The sequence below is a fragment of the Vespula vulgaris genome, chromosome 12 (genome assembly GCF_905475345.1).
Source record: "Vespula vulgaris chromosome 12, iyVesVulg1.1, whole genome shotgun sequence".
Taxonomy (NCBI): Eukaryota; Metazoa; Arthropoda; class Insecta; order Hymenoptera; family Vespidae; genus Vespula; species Vespula vulgaris.
In genome coordinates this window covers 250,116-265,000 of record NC_066597.1, presented here as the reverse complement: position 1 = coordinate 265,000, position 14,885 = coordinate 250,116, and the positions used below count along the sequence as shown (strand labels likewise).

At 45.2% G+C, this 14,885-nt stretch overlaps 1 protein-coding gene and 1 long non-coding RNA gene across 2 annotated transcripts in view; one reads left to right on the top strand and one right to left on the bottom strand.

The window, feature by feature from the left end:
• The window catches only part of LOC127068192 (hormone receptor 4-like), a 52,413-nt gene that overhangs the window by 3,530 nt on the left and 33,998 nt on the right, over positions 1–14,885 (top strand). The window lies entirely within an intron of this gene.
• LOC127068144 (uncharacterized) lies at positions 426–11,155 on the bottom strand. Its single transcript, XR_007782842.1, has 3 exons — positions 10,550–11,155; positions 3,044–10,487; positions 426–2,922 (listed from the first exon to the last, which is right to left on the bottom strand). It is a non-coding gene; the product is annotated as an uncharacterized LOC127068144 (long non-coding RNA).

The following is a 14,885-nucleotide window of genomic DNA, read 5'->3' as shown; positions in this document are numbered from 1 at the left end:
CTCGGTGAGCGCGCGATACCGGGTACTCGGTATAAGAGGAATGACTAAATGCTCTCTGACTAACCGGCCAGGCATTCCGTAACTCGGCTGTCTTATTTTCGTTGCTCTAGAAAAGAAGAGTGAAGCCTAACTGACAAGTAATCTCTAATTTCATCTCGATTACGTATCGTTCGATCATCTATCTTTTCCACGTCGCCGATGCTCCGTATCGCTTTATTTAATGGGCACGGTTCGAAGCGAGATACGCAGGGTTATATCTTTGTTTTCGTAGCTATGAAAAAAGGACGTAAGGACGTTTGATCGAGGTATCCGATACTAGGCGAACGACTCGTTCGTATCATTGAATCCTGCGGAAATCCTTCTATCGATAGTTCTCGTTCCTTTTCTTTTTCTTTTCTTTTTTTTTTTTTTCTTTCGGGATTTTCTTCGACGTACTCGAGAAAACGTGACGGACGTGCACGAAAGCAACTCGATCGAGTCTCTCTCGTTCTCGTCGAATGCCTCGTCGTAGATTCGTGATTTTTGTTCTCCCCTTGGTGAAGGGAGAGCAGTCGCACGAGAGAGGAGTGCGCTCGTACCTAGCAAGAGCCAGAGAAAGAGAGAGAGAGAGAGAGAGAGAGAGAGAGGGAGATATGGAAAAACCGAGTAAAGCCGCGAGAGAGCGAGAGAGACTCTTCGGTGCAAAGGAGCTCTCCTGCGATGAGGAGGAACGAAGGGATGGGCAGAAGAGAAACAAGAAAAGGGTTAACGTCCTTTCGTTTACTCCTTGCCGTCTCTCTCTCTCTCTCCCTCCCACTCGGCAGTTCGTTTTCCTTCTTTCTCTCTCTCTCTCTCTCCCACTCATCGTACGTCTTTCGACCGTGACTATATACCGTATTGTACCCTTCTTTCTCTGTCCCCCTCCTCTCTCTCTCTCACTCTCTCACTCTGTTCCTCGCGCACTACCGCCATTTATTATTCATCGGCAAGGAAAATTTATATACGCCTTACCTCTCGGCGTCATATTTAATTCTCGATTTACGATTCCACGCCCCTACCTTTTTTCGACGGCGTTGCATGTCTGATGGAGCTCTTGGACTACGTACATATGTATGTACGTATGTTCTCGACTGTGACGATTTGCTTCTCTTTCTCATTTGTTTATTACGCCGGCTGGAGAGAAAAAACAGAAAGCCGAGAAGAGAGGAGAAGAGAGGAGAGGAGAGGAAGTACTAACAATTGCGTTCCTTTTTTATTGTACTTTTAATTTCTTTTATCGTAATCTAGATCTCTTCATTATTTTTCTTCGTGTTGCCTTTTAATTATCTCTTTTGAATTTCTTCAAAGTAAAGTACAAATTCGAAACGGTATACGGATATAAAGCGAGCTTGGTCGATAACGTTTAATTAATTTGTAGGATTTATTAGATTAAAAATAAATACAAATCGTACAAGAGAAAAGAAATAGAGAGAATAGTATAGGTCAATGACAGAAGGGCGAAGAGGAGGGGAGCGGGGGTTGCGAAAGGGCTTGGTCGCTATGGAAACCCTCGCTGCGGGGTGGCTCAAGTTTTTTATGGCGTACTGGACGATTGTCGGGAGGGTCGGGATTCTAAAAATCGTTACACAGACCTAGATACTCCGCACTCTTCGACGCCATCCCACGACGGAGAGGAAGAAATCTCTCCACCTTCTTCTTCAATTCTCTTCATTCTTTTCCTTCTCTTTTCCTCTCTCTCTCTCTCTCTCTCCCCGGTCCTCCTCTCGCGACCCTCTTGGCAACCAACCTCTCTCGAGAACTCCATCCATCCTTTCCTTCTCTTTCTCCTCCTCTTCCTCCTCTGCGCGTAAACCCTTTTTTTTATCGATCGATCTTTTCTCCTTTAGTAGGCCGTCAGCAACAAGCGATCGTTTCCAACCGAGATGTAAATTGCTTTGCAAAAATTTCCCTGGATGAGGAGAAATTGAACGAGAAAAAAGAAAGTGGAAAAAAAAGGAACAAAAAAGAAAAACAGATCAGAATCGTGTATATCCTGATAATAATTCCTAAATAGACGCGCATTGTCCGGAAATTTTTCGAGGATAGTATACATTCGAGTTGGCACGCACGTAATTTCTAAATTTGTATTGTGACGCACATAAAACGTCTCTATGAGTAACGCCCACGAATCGTGGCACGATGTTACGATTATACGCAAGTGTTCTCTCTGTGTGTTTCTATCTTTGTCTCTCTGTCTCTCTCTCTGTCTCTCTCTCTCTCTATTTATCTCTCTTTTTCTTATTAGCATGTAGAGTTATCACGACGTTTCGTCGGAGAATCCTCGCATTACCGGTGATTCACTCTGTCTCTTTACAATAGACAATGCCAGTCTTTTTTCTCTCTTTCCTTCCATTGTTGCAAAGCGGATTAGCAAAAGTTAGTGACGATTCGTTACAACTCGCAACGATCTCATTGTTCCTTACTTTCTCGCAATCGGTCGAGTCGTTGCACGATTCTCTCGTCAATTCATTTTTATTCGATATAGTAATCTTTTTTCTTCTTTCGCATCTGGTAACTCGTAACCGTAGCTCGTACTCGCCCTCGGTACTAGCTGCTAGCAGAAACGACGAGAGAGGAAAATGACGAGAGAGAAAGAGAGAGAGAGAGAGAGAGAGAGGGAGGGTTTGGCACCCTTCGCAACTCTTCACAAGGTATACCAACGTAGGATCGGGGTGAATAGCGAAAGACAGAGAGAAAGAGAACCATGTGCTGCCGTAGCGTTACCACCGGTGTTCTCGGTTCGAGCCAAGTATTGACTGACTCTTCTACGGAGAACTATACGTACATATGTACTAACCCTGTTATAGCAGGAGGTTGTTCGAAGGGCCTTAACCTGCAGCTTGAAAGGAGAATGCAACTCTCGGAAGTGAAATACGCGTTGCTAACATCCAGTAGGGGATTTTTCTAAAAGATGGATCGATCGATTTTGTCCTTTTGTAGAAAAATCAAAATACGTTTTACATTAACGTCTACTTAATTCGAGTAGACGTTAATGTAAAATCCCCCATTCAAATAATGATCGTACCTATAGAGAGTTTGGCTAGCTTGCGTCATACCCTCGTCTCTTGATTCAATTCGCTCACCCTCTTTTCCTGTCCTCTCCCTCTGGAATGCGAAAACATGGATGGAAGGGAGGAAGCAAAAGTGAGAGAGAGAGAGAGAGAGAGAGAGAGAGAGAGAGAGAGAGAGCGAGAGGGAGGTAAAGGTGAGGTGGGTAGGGTAGGAAAATGGTGCCAAGTACACAGCACTGGGTCATCGACCAGCCGTCGTTCGCGCCTGTCCTACGTGGAATACGTTTGGCCATTTTCTACTCTACGTGATACCTCATCGATAATTTCGAAGCCGATTGAGAGAAGCCTTTCGTTATATGAGGTCGAGCTGGAAATCAAATTAAAATTAAGTTCTCTTTTCTCTCTCTCTCTCTCGTTCTTTGTCTTAAAAATTTTCGATTAGGAGGATATAATAACTAGCTAATAGATTCATGAATTCCACTCTGCGACGTTTAATATTAGGAAAGAATGCCTCTCATCTGCTTTTGAAGAGAGAGAGAGAGAGAGAGAGAGAGAATGGATTGTATGGTACCTGTACGTAATTCCGAGTGCGGTGGCAGCGCTTTCGGGCGAGCAGACTAAACAAAAATAAGCTCACAGCGTGTATACAGCCTGTCACAAAATCGGATCCCATCGTCTAAACACCGGATTATTTCTCTCTGCGAGCAACCATGTTAACTTTCGAGGAGATGCGCGAATGAAACGTATCTTTTTCGATAGCTTCCTAAAGAGTTTTCATTTTCATAATATCTCTAGTAGAAGAGAATTATATTTTTGCGTCTCTGCTACGTGCCATGTCATTGTTCTTTTCTGTCTCTGTATGCTTATACCTTTCTCTCTATCTTTGTCCATCTCTCCGTGTCTATTTCCTATCTTTTTCTGTGCATCCGTCTGTAAATTTCTCTGTCTTCCTGTTCTCTGTCCTCTCTCTCTCTCTCTTTTTGATTTCCGTATAACTGTCTCTACGTGTCTCTCCAATTCTGCCTGTCTTCTTTTCCTCGCTCTTTCGTTTCCTCTCTCTCTCTCTCTCTCTCACGCACACACACACACACGCTATCTACCGTATTTATCGTAGCGCGGCCACGTCGATCGACGACATCGGCACGTATATATCTACCTACATACCCGCATCATATACCAGCCAACACTTTCCCATGTTCACGTCGCCCCGTCAGACAATGTTTTTCCTTCCACCATTACGCGTGTACGCATGGAGCATCACATACACGCGCACGATTTGTTTGCACACAAAGTGCGAGCCAAACGAGAGGGAGAGAGAGATAGATAGAAAGGGAGATACGCGAGCGTGTACTGGCAAATAATTCATCGGATGGGATCAACACCGGTGTTGAAAAAAGCATGGAACGAGAAAAACATCTAATTCGTAGACGCGATTAAGATGTGAGGTCGTCCGAACGTGTCGTCATTGGCTCGTTTGTTGTCTCTTCTTTGTTGTCCCACTTTATTGAAGCGCGTGCGCGTGCGCGCGCATACACGCACACACACACACACACACATTGAGATGAGACGCGCGTCGAAAGAGAGCGGCGAAACGTGCGAGGAGAAGACGAGCGTGACGAAATAGCAGAAGCTATCTGTACGCGTGCTGTCGAATGTCTGGCCCGCGTCTGGCCGGGATCCTTGAATGAAAGCCTATTTTTAAAAGGGTGCACAAACGGATAAACAAACGGCACGGCGTGTGCGCTCTCTCTCTTCCTCTCCCTATTCCTCTCCCTCTCCCTCGGACCGCGAAATGGAATTCGAAAGCTGGCTCGTACTAGCTCCTACGTGCCTTTCGTCGGCGTAACGCTTCTCTTCGTTTTTAGAGAGAGAGAGAGAGAGAGAGAGAGAGAGAGCGCGAAGAGCATTGCGACGTCCTCGCGTCGAAATTTCGAAAGGATTTGTCTCTTTTTTCGATACAAAATATTTCGACCGCTCGAACGAATATAATCTTTTGATCGATTCGAATCCACATAGTTCAGCGTACAGATATATCTTTTCGTTAGACGGAATAGAACGACGCGTTTAACAAGAGCAATAACAATAAGAAGGAGAGCTGTATCGTTCGTAGATACATATACCGAGTTACGTCGAGACGTTCGGCAGACGTAAAAAACTTTGTTTTTGGCGCGGTCGCGAATTACGTCGCAACGTCGACTATGTCGGTGATAGCTTTTACGTTCGCGCCGGAAATTATTTTACTTTTATCAACGACTAATAATAATAACGACGATAGTAATAACGCCTATCGCGAGATACGATCGAGTGCGTCCTCGAAACCGGCTTACTCGTCATTCCAAGATGAAAAATCAAACGATTTCTTTCGATCTAATCGGTTCGATCGACGTCGACTATTAATAACGAACAGATCCGAGTACTACGGCCTATTTGTTTTTCTTCCATTTTCTTTTACGAGTTTGACGCTTATAAATAACCGCTTGAAACAGAATCGAGACGCGTTTTTCATTATTTTTATTCCTACGATATTACCGTATTAATTATTTCATTATTTTATTATTCGCATCGTCCGTTGGTTAATAATTATTATTTTGCGTCGCGAGTATTATTATCGAACCAAACGTTTATTATTTCACGATATTGGTATAGATATTAATAAACCTCTTTCTCTCTTACTCTCTTACTACAGACATTCCGAACTTTTTCAAAATAAAATCAGAATCTCGTTCCAAGGCAACGCGTTGATCGTGATATATCGATATTGGCGAGACTTCCTTTCCTTTTACGATCGAACCGATGATCGTACGTTAGATTACACGTATCTCTTCTCCCTCTCTCTCACTCTTTATGTATGTAGCCCCTACGACGTAAATAAATCTGGCTTAGGCAACACGAATCATGCGAGTTGCTCCGCAACATTCTTGCGACTGGTTTATCTCTCTCTCTCTCTCTCTCTCTCCTCCCTCCATCTTCCTCTCTGTTAAGCAGACTTCTATCTCTCGACACAAGTGAGAAATACACGTGCCGAATGATCGATGAGAACTAGTTTGGATTATGCGTATCGTCTCGCCACGATTATCCTTTTTTTTTACGATTACACGCGACGCGTTGCGTTCGGCACCTGTGTCCCCGTTATTACAAACTCTTCTCAACGGCCTCGATTAAAGAGTCTCTTCAATGTGAGAAAAAAAAAGATATCGAATCCTTAAGAAGACATCGGGCCTAAGCTCTTTATCGAAAGCTGTCTCGATTTTTCACGAACGTTGATGCAACGTTTTTAAAGATCGATCCTGTGATACGAGAACGTTCCTTAGGTCTCAAAAATTATTCGTCTTCCTTAAATATTATTTATCGCGCGTACGCCGATCAAAATTTCATTGCATCTATACGATATAATTTAAGAAGATAAAAGAAGAAAGAACGGAAAAGAAGAAAATGGTCGATCTCTTCCGTAACACCGAAAAGAAACACGCGTTTGTATCGTATTTTAATATGATTTATTTCAAGCGGTAGAAGAAAAAGAGAGACCCGAGGACGTTGGCACAAGCCCACGCGTTATTTTCTTTCCACGTGTTCGGTCGATGACGACGGCGATGACGACGACTACGACGACGATCGTACGAGTAAATAAAATTACGTGTATATCGAATTTTCATTCTTCGTTATCGACCGATAAAATTATAGAGGTACGTACGTTGTGTGAGAAGATAAAGGCCCAAGATCGTAGTGTGCGTCTGTTCGTCTTCGAAGAGATATCTCAACCGAGGAACGATTTCAGACGGTGTAGGGTTTTATATAACTCGAGGACGCGTTGCACTTTCGACCCTGCGAAGTCATTAAAGATAAGTCCTGCGTCGGTCGGCTTCTTAAAATACACTCGGACGTCGAAATCGTTGCGTTCGTGTGAGTGCGTGGAAAGAGCGGAGGAAAGACTGGAGCGGAGGAGAGTTACAACATTTATTTTCCACGTCGATAATCATTATGAATCTAGTAGGAAGAGTCGTAACGCGAGATTCTTTCTAACTCGTAACTCGTCTAAAAAATATACAGCGATGCGACATCGTTGACTCGGAACTAGACTCCGAGATGTCAAGTATAAAAAAGAAGGCAAAAATAATGTAAGAAAATGTAAGCGTCTTTAACGCACGTAATCGAGGGGAGTAAGACTTTCTCGCGAACGTTGGAGAAGAGAGGAAAAGGGAAAAAGAAAAAGAAAAAGAAAAAAAAAAAAATAAATAGGAGGCGTTCGTGTGGGCCAGCCGGCGTTGCGGCCATGCATGTGCATATGCGCATAGTAGCCTTGAGCCACTATTACCGGCTGTTTGCGCCGTGATGTAATCGTATCCTACCCTATCCGAGACGGCCTAGGCTGCACCCAGTGCGCGAGAAAGAGCAAGAGAACGACAACGAGAGAGAGAGAGAGAGAGAGAGAGAGGACCCTCGTCGTAAATAATACTCCCTGCACGTTAGGCGAGTTAGGTGCATTGAAATAATTTACGATAAGCTTCGTTGCTCGTCGCGCGTGCTTCGCGATGGAACGAGCCAAGCATTTTCTCTCTTTCTCTCTCTCTCTCTCTCTCTCTGTCTTTTTTTCTCGTTCGTTCCCTTTTCCGATTCGAGTCTCCGTCGTTGTTGTGTGACCCCTCTCTCCTTTTATTTTTTTCTCTTTACCTTTTATATTCCTTGTATTTCGTGCTCGTGCCCGGGCCGTGGGATAATTAGGCGTATGACCTCTTTGCTTCTCTACGAGGGGGAGAAACAATGATCTCTTTCTTTCCGCCTTTCTTTCTTATTACGTCTCTTCCGAGTCTCTATTTCTAGGAGGTATCGTCATTAAACTACTCTAGTTTTATGTAGGTTTGGACCTACATTAGGCGCGCATCAACGCGTAAATAAAGCGAACGGTTAATAGCGATTCGATCGGTTAAAGCGCGACCAACGAGTAGGACGAATCGCATACCGATCGCGAGTCAGGACGACACGAATTTTGTTTGGCGTGGCAGTGCAACGTACGTACGATATGCCTCCTTCTTATCCTCCTCGCATCGTCATACTTGTCGAATCGTTGGCGAGTACGTTCACCTCGCAAGGCCAATTGCCTTGCATTACGTCGTCGTTCGCCCGTTGCCTCCTCTCGCTGGTTTGCCCCCTTTTAGGTTCGTCGTCGTCGTCGTCGTCGTCGTCGTCGTCGTCGTTGTTGTTGTCGTCGTCGCCGCCGTCGCCGTCGCCGTCGCCGTCGCCGGCGTCGTCGCCGTCGTCAGACGGTCCATTCTAAACGATTTCGCAAACGACGGACGTATTATTTTCCTGAATGTGCGTTTACGTTTTGGTCCGTACGAGAACGCCCACTGAAAACGTGAGATCGTGATGCTAGGCAAAGTTAAAATAGGCCTCATCAATTTTCGGAGATTCTTAATAGTTTGGCTCGCTCAGAGTTTAGACTTATTTCGAGTATCTTATTTGAAAAGAGATAACGTCAAAGTATAGCGCTCCTCGTTAAATGCATTTATTAGCGTTATAGATTTGCCTTAGTTCCAGCGAACGTCGTAGTATCGGATCGCACCGAGCGGGAATCGTTCGCATCCGTAAGAGCTTATCGTCGGATCGGATCGATTCGCATCACTTTCCGAAAAAAATGCCAAATTTTTAACATCTTTCAGGCGTATAAAGAGCAGTGGGTATATACACGTAGCGCGTATACGGGCAGCTGCGAGACGAAGCGTACGTAAAACTACTTGGTACATAACTGTACGTCCTGTCGACTGGTCAAGGACGTACTCTTTAACGACGAGACAGAAGCAACGGCAGCCTCCACGAGACTTTAGCACATCACCGATAACGTCACGCACGCGTTCGGCTTGTACGTTCGGACCTCTTCTCGCTCTCCTCCTTTCTTTTTTCTTTTTCTTTTTCTTCCCCTCTCTCCTTTTCTCCTTTTCTCTGCGGCCTTCCTTCCAGGCAAGGAGTGTCGAGTTCCAATGTAAGAAACGAGACGTTCCCGGAAATCATGGCGAATCCAGCGAGTCATCGCGTTCCAACGCGCGGTCTTATGAATTTTATGTAACCGATCGTTCAACGTCCCGAAATTCCTCCAACGATAGCACGCTTCGATTTCGCTCGACCTTCTTACGTTAATGGAGAGTAGACGAAACGAGTGCATCTACGAAAGATTACTCTTCAATTATCGCCCATAACCGGTTGCTTTATCTTCGCGAATTAATCGTTAATAACGTTGATCGTCAACGAGCGATACGTGTCAAATCGCGGTACTCGAATCTTTTTCCTTCGGAAAGAAGTACGATCGAACGTTCAAGAGTTTATCGAAATAGGTAAAAGAGAACGAAGAACAAATGAAAGAAAGAGAAAAAAGTACAAGTTTGTTGGGATTAAAGCGATCGATGTTTGTACGGCGAATGCATTGTACGTGACAAAAGGAAAAGAGAGATGCATATCTGAAGTTTCTTTAGAAAGGAGAAACATTTACGTAAGCTCGCGTTCCATTCACGCGTCGTTCCTCCTCTTCTTTTCGATCGATCGATCGGTCGATACGATCATTCATTTTTATTCCGAAATATCGCGAAATTTGACGAACGCATCGCGAATCTTGCTCTGCCTCCCGAACGAACGTTTTCTTATCGCGAAAAAAAGACGAGGTCGTTGGTCCCGACATTTTTCGTTGTTTCTCTCTTTCTCTTTTTCTCTTTTTTCTTCATTTTTCTTTTTCCTCTTCTTTCTTTTAAAAACGCCTCCCGTTCGTCGCGGCTTAGCGACGCCTTTAGCGACGCCTAGTTTCGACGTGGCGTTACGTAAAGTCTGACTTTATTTGCATTGTCGATATCGTTCGTTCGTTTTCGAATAATGCGATTCGATCGAAATCACGTTGTCATGTAAAACGTCATCGTTATCGGCAACTAACGAATAATCTCGCGATTACTCCATCGCAAGGAAGGGAATTGGCGAAAAGAAATGAAATCGGAAAAGAGAAGACGAAGGAGAGGATCGCAGATGAGAGAAGAGCAAGGAAAGAAATATAAGAATGAGGAGTCTAGGCGTCGTTCTTCCGTCGTTCTTTCGTCGTTCTCTCGTCGTGTAGGGTCTTGGAAGCATCGTCTTTCAAACGACGTGTACGATGCCGTCTAAACAGCCGGTTTATCCCAGTAAATAAGTCGGGGAGCACGAACTCGTACGCGAGACAACAGCGTGGTACTGATTAGTTGATTTACTTAAACCTCCTCGCCGTCGTCGTCGTCGTCGTCGTCGTCGTCGTCGTCGTCGTCGTCTTCGTCGTCTTCGTCGTCGTCGTCGTCGTCGTCGTCGTCGTTTATCGTCGATAGTGGTCGTGCGGTAGTAGTGGTGGTAGCCGTCATCGTGTCCAGCGAACGGCCTTTTCTGCAACTAGGCTAAGGCCATGCGTCGTATTCGACGTGCTGCTACCGCACCGTCCTGGAATCTCTCGAGTATCTAGAAAAAGGCGTAGATGCTTTTCTTTTTCCACTCACGTATGTATACGTAAACGTACGTACCTTCTTACTCGTTTTATTCGAGAAACGAGTCTCCTTTCCTTGATTTTTCCTTCTGGGATCAGAGGTGCTCAATCCTTTCGTCGAACGAAACGCCGAAGAAACGCTTTCGTTGCTTTTGCGATAAAAGTCGCGTCGGAATATTTCTCGAAGAAAAATTATAGTCTTTCGTTTTTTCTCTTTCTTTTTTTCTTTCTCTTCGATGTCCCTGGATTTTGCTCTTTTAGGATTCTTGCGACGTTTACGTACCGTATTACGTACGTCGTTTGAAATAGTATACCGGTTGAATATTTATGGCTTTCAAGGATAGACGCATCCCTGCGTTGTTGGGAACGTACGTAGAATCCTTCATGAAGTTTCTAACAGATCCGATAGACTCGTGCGGGACGTTCTTTCCTCGTTCTTTTCTCATTCTTTCCTCGTTCTATGCGTGTCGCATCGATCGGATAGTTGCATAACGCGATTCTTTCTAGCGTCTGCACTTTCGCGATTTTTTGCGAAGAAGAATCGTCGTGCGGTCTGATTCGTTGCGTACGTGTCAGCCCATTTATAGTACACGACACTCATCATCGATGGATCGAGTAGCGACTCGTCGTAAAGGAGGAGCGAGGGGAAATGTAAAATCTAACGGAGGACTCCCCCGTTAAAGCGAATGCCTAGACGCTTGACAGACTACTTGTGCTTTGCACAATAGTAGGAAGCGCTAAAAATAATCTGGCTCGGCTCCGCGACGTTCTGGCCTTGGCCAGCCTCGGCTTCTTGCAATCTGGTAGTACCACCTCTCTTTCTCGACCTACCCTCTTCACTCCTCTGCACGAAGAATGCCCACCCACATATGCACAGCACCGTTCTGTATTCTTATACTTTTTTTTCCTCGCGCGCTCTCTCTCTCTCTCTCTCTCTCTCTCTCTCTCTCTCTCTCCTCTTCTCTTTCCTTTCTTTTTTTCCTTTCTCTCCTCGACGACGAACCATCCCCACTCCAAAGATCTCATTGGGGTATTTTGCCCAGAAAATGTCCTTCGACCTTTCTCACTCCCTTCTTTCTTTTTCCTCTTCCTCCGGAGATCGATGAATTTTTGCAAATTCGTAAAAAAGTCGGTATTCGTGCGGTGAAACTCTTAGGAAAATTGTCGTTGACAAGTTCTCCGAGTAAAACTTCAATGGTAGCGATGAAGCGATTCGGGTTGGCTCTCACGAGTCAGAGACGAGAAGCGTGGCTGCAAGATAAACTAGGAGTCTCGTTAAGATCGACGATACGACGATTTCGACGACAGGCAGGACTCGTAGTTGAAGAGCGATCGTTAAGGACGCTTTAACGAGGAGAGCCATGCAGAGCCAGGACAATGGAGGACAACCATGACGACGACGACGACGACGACGTTCGTCTAATGTCCTTTCCTTCCTCAACGACAACGACGATGCCATGTTCCTGGCCTCTTCAATCGTACAAACGACGCCTTCTGCTCCCCCCCCCCCCTTTCCCTCTTTCACGTTTGAATTTTGAATATCGAACGACGCATTTAGCGTGAATTTCATTCATAAATTGCTTTTTCTCTTATGCGTATCGTAGTTGCACGTAAAAGAAACGGAAGGGGAAAGAAGCTATAAATATTTATTTTTCTGTTTTATTTTTTATTCGGGTTCGCGAACTCTTGTTCATAAATAGAACAAGAAAAAAAGTTGGAGATATGGCAGAGAGAAAGAGAGAGAGACGTCATATGCGATTAGAAGTAATAACGAGAATGCCGATGAGAACGAAGGAGAGAAAAGAAGGCTCGTCCTTGGTCCGTTAGGTCCGTGTCGAGAGTACCGCTCGCGAGAAACGTTCGTGGGCTGCAAAGGTTAGCCTCGAAATCAGCGACGCGTGCAGCAGTACCAGCCATCTCGTTTCTCTTGCTTCGTTATCCACATTCTCTTCCATCTTTTTCTTCCTCTTCTTTTACCTCTTTCATTCAGCGTCCGAGCTTGTACGAGCCTGGCGGCGTCGATGGCGGCGGCGCTTAACGGTATTGAAAATCAATTAAAGTCGCGACCATGGTCGTACTCTTCCTTTTTATTCGTCTTCGAGTTCGACCTCTTCGCTTTCTTTCGACACTGATCTAGGGCGACGAGAAAAAATGTTCATTCGATCGAAATCTATTCTAGTACGCGCTCGTACGTTTATCTGCATATTCATTTGTTTACACGACGATGCGTAGAACGCTCGTTATTAGTCCGTCTCTCTTTTTCTTCCTCCCACCCTTGTCTCTCTCTCTCTCTCTCTCTCTCTCTCTCTCTCTCTCTCTGAATCAACGTTCTTCTGCTTCACGCTAGCTTTCCTATCTAGGTCACAGGACAAAGAGCACGCCGACTAGGCCTGGCTAGACAAGAAAGAGACGGATGACGTAGGAGAGTTAGTCAACTCGACTCGCATTATCGAAGAATGGCACGTTTTAATAAGCCTTCCTACGACTTTTTCCATATTGTCTTTATTCTTTTTAACGTCGTACACCATCTCGACGATAAACAGCAATCATTCTTATCACCGTTTTTTCTTTTTTTTCTTCACTAATTCGTAGCATACGAGAGATCGTCGTCGTCGTCGTCGTCGTCGACCGAATGGTCCTTACCTGGAACGAAGTGAAAACCAAGGTAAAATCCGGTTTTCATTTCGGTCGGATTCCACTCTGCCCTTCGTACATGGATGGCCACGTCGTCGACTCGGGTCAAACACGTGTCTATCCCCCGGTCTCCTCATAGGCGTGGAAACCTTTCGGCGAGTCCTTCGTCGTCTCGTCTCGTTCACGTTCGAACGTTGAAAATCCGTTTAAAGATTGCGCCGCTTTAATCTCCGACGAAGCCGAGCGACCCGTCAATAATACAGATAAGCGTATTAAAAGTGACTCGACGCGTTCACCCGAGCCGTGGAAATCCCTTAGATTCGCTCTTTATTCTTTATTTTATTTTTAACCGACGAATACTTTTATCCTTTACCTTTTTCCCTTCTAAACTTGAGACGAGCGGAATCGTACGTACGTCCGTTTTAAAGAAATTTCTTCGGCACGTTCGTTCGAAAAAAATCTTTCTTCAAAATAGATATATATTTTTATTTTCTATTTTTTTTTTTTTTTATTGTACCGCGCGAGGATAAAACGATATAAATAGTACCTCTTTCAACGATATACTTTTCAACATATTTTGAAGAGGAAGGTATCAAAGGTCGCACCTGCGACATTTGCGACGCAAAACGCGACGTCCACCTGTCGAACGTAAAATTTACGGGAAAGGGTAGAATCTCAAATGCGTTCGACACGCCCAAAAACGTAAAAAGAAGGAAAGGAAATATTTATTAGACCAAACGTAGATCCTCGCGATCTCCCGTTGACGCTAACGATCGCAATAATATTCGACGAAATGAGAATAGAAGATATTCGTTCCGATCGATAGTCTCTATTACGAGCAAAAAAAATTCTAGGAGTAGGAAGTTCTTCCTCGTCGTCGTCGCCGTCGCCGTCGCCGTCGCCGTCGCCGTCGTCCTTGATGGGTCATTTCGACGTTGGAAAGGGCTCCGACTGCTTTCGCTCGTTCGTTCGCCCTTTTCTACCCATGCTGCATGCGATCCTCGGATGCAGGCATGCAAGAGGCTTAAACTGCACGTACAAAGACACGGTCCGTTCGTGTGTCTGTGCGTCTCTCTCTCTCTCTCTCTCTCTCTCTCTCTCCCTCCCTCCCTCTGTTTGCTTCTGTGTGCGTGCGCGCGCGCGTGTACGTGTGTGCAGGACTCGGTGTAAGGGAGTCGCTCGCAAGTGGGTTTGGGGCCCGTCGCGTGTTTTTGTCCCCCGTCTGGCCCCCACCGTAGCTCATCGTTTTTTGTCTGGTGCGCTGCATGCACTGCACCATCGTAACTCCTCTCTCTCTCTCTCTCTCTTATACTCTCCTTTCCCTCTCTTTTTTATTCTCCATCTTTCGTATTCTTTCTCCCTCTCTTTCCGTCTCTTATTTTCTCTCACTCTTTCTCCTTCTTTCTCTTCGTTGTCGTCGTCATCGTCCTGCAAGTCCACTCGCACTGTCGGCCCAGTACACGCGCGTGCACGTGCGTGTGCAAGAGAAGGAGATTCGCTCGTTGCAAGCCAGCAGTCTCGGTTATGACCCCAGAAAGAGGAGGAGGAAGAGAAGGATACCGAGGGAGAAAAGAAGTCCACGGAAGATGCTCTCGTGAGTTCTCGATGCACCTGCCGTCCCTTCTCTCTCATGCGCGCGCATATTTTCTCTCTAACGACGGATAGAGAGAGAGAGAGAGAGAGAGAGAGAGAGAGAGAGAGAGAGAGAAAATAATTGTAATTAAAAACAAAAACGAAAA